The sequence below is a fragment of the Tursiops truncatus genome, chromosome 12 (genome assembly GCF_011762595.2).
Source record: "Tursiops truncatus isolate mTurTru1 chromosome 12, mTurTru1.mat.Y, whole genome shotgun sequence".
In the NCBI taxonomy this organism is placed as follows: domain Eukaryota; kingdom Metazoa; phylum Chordata; class Mammalia; order Artiodactyla; family Delphinidae; genus Tursiops; species Tursiops truncatus.
This window is the reverse complement of record NC_047045.1, coordinates 74,637,878-74,647,123: the sequence shown is the minus strand read 5'-3', so window position 1 is coordinate 74,647,123 and position 9,246 is coordinate 74,637,878. Positions and strand designations below refer to the sequence as shown.

The following is a 9,246-nucleotide window of genomic DNA, read 5'->3' as shown; positions in this document are numbered from 1 at the left end:
TGTTCCTCTGTCAGCTTTCAGAAGATCCTTCTGGTCTGGGTCTTAACCCTTGCAGGTGTTACTTCAGAACCCTGAGCAGAGAGGGAGCAAGGCCATAGGTCTCTGTGTGCCATGGTGGTCACTGTGGCCCTCACCATTTCTGGTCTGTTAGTAGTTTCTTACATTGCAGTTATAGAGGCAGAGAGAAATCAGGATCTACCCTTCTCGGGAAGATTTCTGTCTAAAACCCACCATGCCAAAGGTTATGTGATTTTTTTGTTTTTTTTCATGCCTTGGCCTCAGAAGAGATGGTAGGTAACTAGCGCTTTTCTAAAATAACGTCTTCTCCTGCCCGTGAGTGCCTCGGTCATCATGAGTTCATAAGCCCATTAATTAACCTGCCAAAGACCTTTCTTCTCAGTGGAGGCTGCTCATCACTCAGCAGGAGTGTATCCTAGTAGGGTTAGTGCATGAACAGAAAACAAATCCATCGGAACGTGAGTTATGACATCTAGGAGTTAAAACGAGCCCACGTGATGGGAAAACCGTGGAGTTCCCAGCGACACCTGGATTACACGTCCTTCGGCGTGAGTGCTGAGAAGCTCTCCCACATCTGTATTCAGGATGCTCTTTTTTTCCTCTCCTTTTTTTGATGAATTGGAGTTGCCTGGTGAAAGCAGGTAAGGAAAGAAGTCTCTGGCCTAAAGCCCTTGGAACATAGGTTTGTAAGATTTGTTTTTTCCCCTAAAACATTTTCAAAAATAGAAAATGAAACTTTAAATGGCAGAGGAAAATAACAAGCAGAAGGGAACTGCGGGAACTTCGGGGGACTTCGGGGACTTCCCTGGCAGTCCAGTGGTTAAGACTCCGTGCTTCCAATGCAGAGGGCATAGGTTTGATCTCTGGTGGGGGAACTAAGACTCCACATGCTGCTTGGCCAAAAAATAAAATGAAAAGAATTGAAAAAAAAATTAAGTAAAAATCATTTCGCGAGAAAGGCTGCTCACTGGGCACATTATATAGAGAACGAATTGACTGTGAACCCTCATAATCTTGAAATAGATTTATATGTCGGAGATGCTAGTTCACTGTGTATTCGGACAGGCATAAACGCAAATAAAAGGCAGGGACGGGGGTGGGGTGGGGTGGATGACAATGGGACTGTGACACTTCAGAAACATGAAGCAGGGCTTCCCTGGTGGCGCAGTGGCTGGGAGTCCGCCTGCTGATGCAGGGGACGCGGGTTCGTGCCCCGGTCCGGGAAGATCCCACATGCCGCGGAGCGGCTGGGCCCGCGAGCCATGGCCACTGAGCCTGCGTGTCCGGAGCCTGTGCTCCGCAACAGGAGAGGCCACAACAGTGAGAGGCCCGCGTACCGCAAAAAACAAAGAACAAACAAACAAACAGAAACATGAAGCAAAATTATTCTCAGGACAGACAGTCTTTGCGTGGGGAGGCTTTTTACTTATTAAACAGCGTTTTGGAACAAATTAAACTGCACATAAAGATACATTATGGGCAGAGCAGCTAACAAGCGGGGTCACTGAGGGTGGAGTACAAGAACATGCAGGATCTGATGGCAAGGGCTTTTGCAGGATGTGCCTGGGGGACATTTAAGATATTTATGGTGACTACTTTACTGATACTGCTTAGAGGACAATCACTGCTTGTTTGTTCCTGAATCCTTGGTTTTGTCTTAACTTTTATGTAATTTTATATTATTGTAGGGAAGAAATGGAAACAAGAGAGGGTCAGGAACAATTTAAGGGCTGGAAAAATGAAAAAACATTTGCCAAACACCCGACCTTTAAGGGTCACTTCTCTTGCCCTATGGGCCTGTGAGAGCTTAATGGCCATTGAGATTCATTCATCAGTGGAAGAAACTAGCATAAACCCATCAGTTTCTAGGTAAGTGATGTAAACTTCCCTGGCACTGAAAAGTAGTTCTGGATATAAAATGTATTTTGTTCCAAAGGATATTGCCACTTTCCAGCAGTCAGAAGATTTCACAACTGACCTGATGTTTCTCTGTCTGTTATTTTTTCCTTGTTATGTTTATAAAGCTCTCGTTGCATTCACAATTTTCCAGGAAATCAGTGTCAGGTAACAACCCCACCATGAAAAGCTACCTCTAGAGAGCAGTCAGCGAGTCTTATCTGGCACTGAAAGCTTGCTGGTTGGTTTTCTACATACATGTTTATTTTCAGTTCAAAGACAATATAGAAAACTCCATCGTGGAAAATGTTACCTTTTAGTTCACACTCTTTTAATCCCCCAGTCCCCATAAAATAAACATTCTAAAGTGTAAGCAGTGGGAAATAATGTAAACTCTGCGGAAACAGAAAATAAATTAGTTTCTTTCAGACTTGGTGGAGGTCCTTTTCCTGAACACTACACTCTGTTACAAACAGAATTCATCTTGAACGAAGAATAAATCTTTGGCCTATTTCACCATTTCCCCAGCATTGCGTAAGAGCAGATTTCAAATTCACTTTCTTCTCCAACTGCAGCAAAAAGGCAAGGAGTAGTTTGTGTTTGTGGAGCCTGAAAAACAGGAAAAAAAAAATATTTCGGTGGTTTAAGAACAGCTTTTTTCCCCTGGTGTCAAACTGTTCATATATTATAGCTCTAAAGCTGGAGACCACAAGAAAATATAAGAGCAGACAAGTGATGCTATTCACAAGACAAGGCTGGGATCATTGCTTGGAATCTTTTTACTTATGAGCAGTGGAGAATCCGATTCTGCACCACTTGGGACCGAGCCAGCATGGACACGGCAGGCAGAGGTTCTGAATTTCCTAAAAGATTTTGCTTGGGGACCGTGGCTGAAATTCCATGACTTCTAAATTTGGAATCTACAAGTTTCCAGGATCCTGTCAAGTGAGAACATCCAGGATTTTAGATTAGCAAGCCTGTTGCCTTGGATTTCAGTTTCTCTTTTATAACAGGCACAGAGAGCAAGGTCTGAAAAATGCATTTAGGACAAGAATGGAAGTGAGTGAATCTGGAATTTCTTGTTGTTTTCCCGCAAAGGGTACTAAGACTCTCTGTCACTGTGAATTCTGCAATCTCTTTAGAAAAAGAAGTGATCAAGCTACATTTTAAAAAGAAAAAAAGCAAACAAAACACCTAAGTACCAAAAAAAAAAAAAAAATTCATCAGGAGAAATGTAAAATACAAGCACTTGGCCTTTGATCTGAATTTATACAAGGAGGAATTTATCTCCTCGGCCAAGAGTTCAAACTCGGCTGGAATACAGCGAGCCAGCCTCCCACGGATGAGGGCAGGGTCTGGAGCCAGAAGGGATGCTTTATTCGCTTCAGAACAGAAGACGGTGACCAAGGCAGGGACTAGGAGTTTCAAATACTCCCCTGATGTCTGGTTCAAATCAGGGAAGTAAACAGAAAACAGAAGCATCGCAAGCATAGTAAACATTAACAAAAAGAAAATATCTTTGATGTTAGGAAGGGAGGTCTGCCTGGTGCAGACCTTGCCCCTCCTCTCAGTGATGCGCCAGCCTCCTGTCGGTGGCTCTGGTGACCCTAGATACGAGGCACAGTGACTACGGGGGAGGGAAGGTGGGAGAGACGAGGCTGGGCTCGGTGGAAGACCCGTGGATTGACCACATGACCTCGGTATCAACAGTTTTTATAGTTAAAGAGGCTTAGAGTCTGTGGTTCCATATTTTCAGAAAACTCAAAGGGTTGGTAAAGGTATAGAAAGTCTGAATATAAATTTTAAAAAAAATCAGAAACACAATAGCGAAGGTGCAAATGAATCAGTTGTTTATTCAGTGGGGAAAAATTTTTTTAAATTTGATTTAGTGTTAAATCTTTTGGAAGATAGAATATATAAGACATCCAATCATGGTATGTGAATAATAAGAAATTACAAAGTGCCCAAGGCAACGTGAGTGACCAGAGGCAGAGACTGGAGTGACGTGGCCACAAGTCAAGGGCTGCTGGCAGCAGCTAGAATCTGGAGAAGGCAAGGAAAGGAGTCTCCCCTGGAGCTTCTGGAGGGAGTGTGGCCTGCTGGCACCTTGATTTCAGCCTGCTAATACTGATTTCAGACTTCTAGCCTCTAGAACTGTGAAAGAATCAATTTCTGGTATTTTAAACCACCAAGTGATTTGTTATAGCAGCCATGGGGATAAAACACACACGCACGCCCCCATAAGGGGAGTTCTCTCTTATTTATTAAACTAAGACAACTTCACTGTATTTACCCTTATGTTAATTACTGGTAATGGCACTTGGTTCTTGGCTTCCCTGTGCTGACAACCATCTTGTTTTGGTTCCCACTGTTGAATAACAGAGGTTAAAGTTAAATACGCTACCAAAGTGACTTTATTATTTATTATAAATTTATTTATTTTATTTATTTATTTTTGGCTGCGTTGGGTGTTCATTGCTGCGCGTGGGCTTTCTCCAGTTGCGGTGAGCGGGTGCTACTCTCTTCGCTGTGGTGCGTGGGCTTTTCATTGCGGTGGCTTCTCTTGTGGCAGAGCATGGTTTCTAGGCGCGTCGGCTTCAGTAGTTGTGGCTCGCGGGCTTCGTTACTCCGTGGCATGTGGGATCGTCCCGGACCAGGGGCTCGAACCCGTGCCCCCTGCATTGACAGGCGGATTCTTAACCACTGTGCCACCAGGGAAGCCCCTGAAAGTGACTTTAAAGTAAAAACGAAGTCAACCTCAGTAGTATTTGTAAAGTTGATGGCGACATATTTTGACAATTTTTTTAAAACCTCAAAAGTGAATAATTTAGAATCATTTAGATCATGAATTTTTTTTTTTGAGATTTGCTTTTGAATTGAGAAGTGAGTCTATTTATTTCTCTTATTAGTGAAGCTGCATGATAGTCACTGGGTGCTTATTAACCCATTTGAATGTCTGATAAAAAATGGCTTCTGCAAAATGGAGAAAATTTCAAGTTCATAGCATTTGGTTAAAACTTCCACCTTACCTTGCAAATTCTAATTTTTTCAAACCAACTGGTAGATTATAACTAATGACATAACTGAAGCTTTTCTCCAGGCTTTTCCAAAAGCGCATCCAAGCTTTTCTCACTGATCTATAATTTCTTATATATTATATTAACCATGTGTAAATTTAGAGTTATTAGAAAATTCATATTTTTCCAGAGTTTGATGAAATATTATTTTTCTTGCTTTATTTAAAAAAAAAGTATAAGATGATTAGATCCACTGCCTCCTGGGAAGTTTCTTTTAAAAGGGAATTAATTAAGAATTTCACAACCGTTAAGCCTCAAAACATTCCATTTTAGTTAGATAACGGAGATTTAATTATCACCATCTTTTAGAGATGTTAAAGATTCCATTTTAGATTTAATTATCACAATCGTTTATTTAAGTAGCTTGGGCTTCCAGCCTATTTTGGTTCCTGCCTGGGAGTGGGAAAAGGGGGGCTCCCTCTGTCCCAGGGACAGCTTGGGGTGAGGAACTGAGGACTTTTTCTTGAAGCACAACGGTGATGAACAATTTTTGAGCTGCTTCTTGAAAAGACAGAGTTTCAAAATTAAAATCAGAGAGCCCTGGAGCTCCCCCAGGAAACCCTGAAACTCTGTGGTTTACAACCTGGGGATAAGAGGCTCTGTCCACAAGCAGCGTCTGGAGATTAATTTATAATTATTAAATATCACTGAAAATTTCGGCTCGAAAGGAAGTTTAGGGAAGAAATGAGCTGGTATTATACTCCTTTTTGCATGTGCAATTCAAGAAAAACAATTATAGCAGGGCCAGAGTCAATTTGATTCCGTACTAACCACAACTTTGCACATCAGAACAAAGTAAGGGAGTGTCTGAATCCTTCAGGAAATCTGCCAGGCTTTCTTGAGTTCATTTGAATCCTGCCAAGGCCCAGAAATATGATGAAGCTTCAAAATGAGAAACCCAAAGGGGTGGGGGGGAATGAAACCTCCAAATCCAATCATCTTCAAACAAAAGACTGACCAGTAATGTCACAGGATCAGTTTCACTGGGACAAACAACTCATTTTAATTAGTTCTGTTTGGTAACATCCAAAAGAATGAATCATGCCCTTAGTCTAACAATAGCGAAAGCACGACAGGGAAGCTTTGGAAAAAAGCAGCAAGAGCTCAAATTCTGATGACTCCCGGGCACCTCCCACTCATACCGTTTCCTAGAGGGTGAGATAAGCAGGGAAGGTGAGGAAGTGGAAGGAAAGACAGCAGCCCTCAACCGAGTGGCTTCTTCCATGTGCGACACGTCACGTCTGCAACACATTCTGCAAGGAGTAAGGAGGGTGATGCCCTGCAGCTGAGTCCAGAGAAAGAGCTGGAGCCTGACCACGATGTGAGCCAAGCAGCCCACCGGACATTTCCTCTCCCGATGCTCAAATGTGTCCGAGCTATCATCCAAGCTTTAACATTTGTATTTTGTGCATTTTTAATAGCCACAGACCTGTGACTGTTAGTACGAGTGGTCCCTGCCTGCCGTATGTGAGAGGGGACAGGAAGCAGGAAGAATGTCTGCGGGATCGTTATTCTGAAGGATACCCGAGAGGGAATGTTTGCTTTGTACAGTGGTTTTCTCTTACAGCACTGGATGGTCTGCGATTATTCAAGCAGGGTCAAGTGATGGGTTTTGAAACACTGCCTACCAAGCCTAGAACAAGGTTTGGCAATTCATACAGAAGAAAGAACCCTGGATAATTGAGTGGGAAAATGACATTCAATGAGAGACTTAAGTAAGAGATAGCTCTAGTATACTCTGACTGAAAAGAATTTTGACAAAGTCATAGCTTTTAATACTCAATTATCTTTTGTTATTAAAAAAAATCACCTGGTTATCCCCAAATTATGGGTCTGTTCAAAGAGCTGGTTATCATCTTCCAGAATGGGCCAAAGTTCATTTACCCCGTGAAAATCTTTTGGTTTGGGAAAGAAAGGATGGGGTGAGACCGAGAGTAAGCAGATCTGGGTTGAGTCTTGGCTTTTGTACTTATCAGCTGTGCAACTCAGGCAAGTTGTTGATGTCTCTGGGCCAGAGTTTCCGCAGTTCTGAAATTTGAGGCCAGCATGACATGTGACCGTGGATGGCAAAGCATTTCCTGCTACAGCTATGGAACGAGAGGCAGGGCTGAGTAGTGGAAAGGCAGTATTATTCCTCTGCTATCTGGTGGATCAGGGCCATCCCTCAGCTTCCCCCTCTTGTGACCACAGGGGACAGGACAACACCTGCCTGCAAGGGGTGCAGTGACTGCCCACGAGAGGTGCTTAGCACAGTGCCTGGCCCATTGGAGGGAATCCCCAAAGGTCTTGACCCCCAACCCCTGCTCAGTCTTTGTTTTTAATTCTCTCTCTTTCTTTTGGCCGCACCCCGCAACATGCGGGACCTTAGTTCCCCGACCAGGGATCGGACCCATGCCCCCTGCAGTGGCAGTGTGCAGTCTCAACCACTGGAGGTCCCCCTGCTCAGTCTTCGAACAAAGTCCAGAGGGATACTTGTCAGAGAACTTGAACACAAGGATTTAGATGTAGGTACTGGTAAAGCTAAGGACACGCCACCTGGCATTACCTGAGCCCCAACTGCAATAATTAAGGCATAAACGCATTTATATGACCTGTTTGGAGAGCAAATAAAAATGGACCAAAAGGCTGGAAAAATACTCATCTATCTGAGAGAGATGACAGAATTACACACACTTGTTCTGGAGAAAAATGACAAGTGGCAGAAATGTAGCATAATGGGTTGACATGACAAGGGAAATGAGTCTGGACAGGGGTCAACTCAAAGTTTAAGAGGAATGATATTGTGATTTTCCCAAGGCCTGGCTGGGAAACCCAAGACATTCACACACACACGCACATGCACAGTCATATCAAAAGACCAAAATAACTCTGTTATCAAAGGTCAAGTTTATGGGCTTCCCTGTTAAGTTAGTCTCCGTTAGTTCATTTTCTGGAGTTTTCTTTTTCAGACATGACAAAAGATTTGAAATGTGATTGTGGTTAAAACTAAATACAGCTCCCACTCACCAGCAAAAAACGCATACAAACACCACCAGACACCACACACACAACCCAAACCGAACAATCCCACAACTTGTATTAATGTGTCTCTTACCTTCCTCATCATAGCCTAAGTCTTCAGTGTTTTAGTAACAAAGACTTGCAAAAAAAAAGAAAAAAAAAAATCTCCCCACGTTCACTACTGATAGTCAGACAAACAAATGCGGGAGTCCTGTGTGCTCGGCTCAGGGCGTAACTCAGGGACAACTGGAAAGGAGGGTCTTTAGGTCAAGCAAGGTCATCTGGAAGGCCCAGAATGTACTGGCAAGAGGGACGGGTGCTGGGCTAAGGAACCGGAACGGGAGGCAGTAGGAAGAAGGAATGGGGGTGTTTATGGGGAAGGAATGCGTCTTGAGAATATGGTGAGGAATTGTCTGATATATGGGATAGGGAAAAGCAGCTCCAAGTCTCTGAGACTTCTGACTGGGAGTTTCCCAGGGAGGAGGGTTGCAGCGGGGGGGGGGGGGGGGCGGGGGGGTCCTTTTTCTTCGTGATGGGAAGCTGGGACAGAAGCCAGCAGGTGTGCCTGCGGCTGCAGGACCGAGGCACAGACGTGAATGAGACCAAAGGCCCCCCGCTGTGGGCCGCCTAAGCCAGCGCCAAGACAAGCCCAACCCTCTTACACTGCGCAGACCCTGAATCATCAAGGGCTCTAATTTCTGCTGCCCTGTGCTTCCTGTGACTCACAGGACCCTTGGAGGTAGACGATCTGTCCCACCTCTATGAATCTTTCCAGTGGTATGAGAGCCCAATCCCCCTGTTGTGCGACAGTGTTATGGGTTAGATTGTGTCCCCAAAAGGTACGTTGAAGTCCTGACCCCTAGTACCTCTGAGAGTGACCTTAACTGGAAACAGGGTCTTTGCAGATATAATCAAGTTAAGAAGAGGTCAATAAGGTGGGCCGCAATTCAATGCAACTGGTGTCCTTTAAGGAAGACAGAGACACACAGGGAGACAGAGGAATGTCAAGGATCAATGGGCACCACCAGGAGTTAGGAAGAGGCCAGGAGGCATTCTGCCAGAATCTCAGAGAGTGCATAGCCCGGATGACACCTTGACTTTGGACTTTTGGCCTCCAGAACTGTGGGAGAACAAATGTCTGTCGTTTAAGCTGCCCAGTTGTGACCCTGTTATGGCAGCCCCAGGAAATGATCATACTGGAGTCCTATATCACATGATTCTAACTCTGTAGCAAGAGATACGTGGGATGAAGGTA

General features: G+C 44.1%; 1 protein-coding gene across 8 annotated transcripts in view; it reads right to left on the bottom strand.

Moving 5' to 3' along the window:
* Nucleotides 1-1,422: 1,422 nt before the first annotated feature.
* MTHFD1L (methylenetetrahydrofolate dehydrogenase (NADP+ dependent) 1 like) overlaps nt 1,423-9,246 on the bottom strand; it is a 197,178-nt gene continuing 189,354 nt past the window's right edge. For 7 of the 8 annotated variants that reach the window (XM_033867839.2, XM_073789737.1, XM_073789738.1 and 4 more), the window contains one exon: nt 1,423-2,523. The gene's annotated coding sequence lies outside the window, so the exon portion shown is untranslated. Of the gene's footprint in view, nt 2,524-3,746; nt 4,648-9,246 lie in introns of those variants that run through there. The other variant, XM_073789731.1, reaches the window with a different exon arrangement.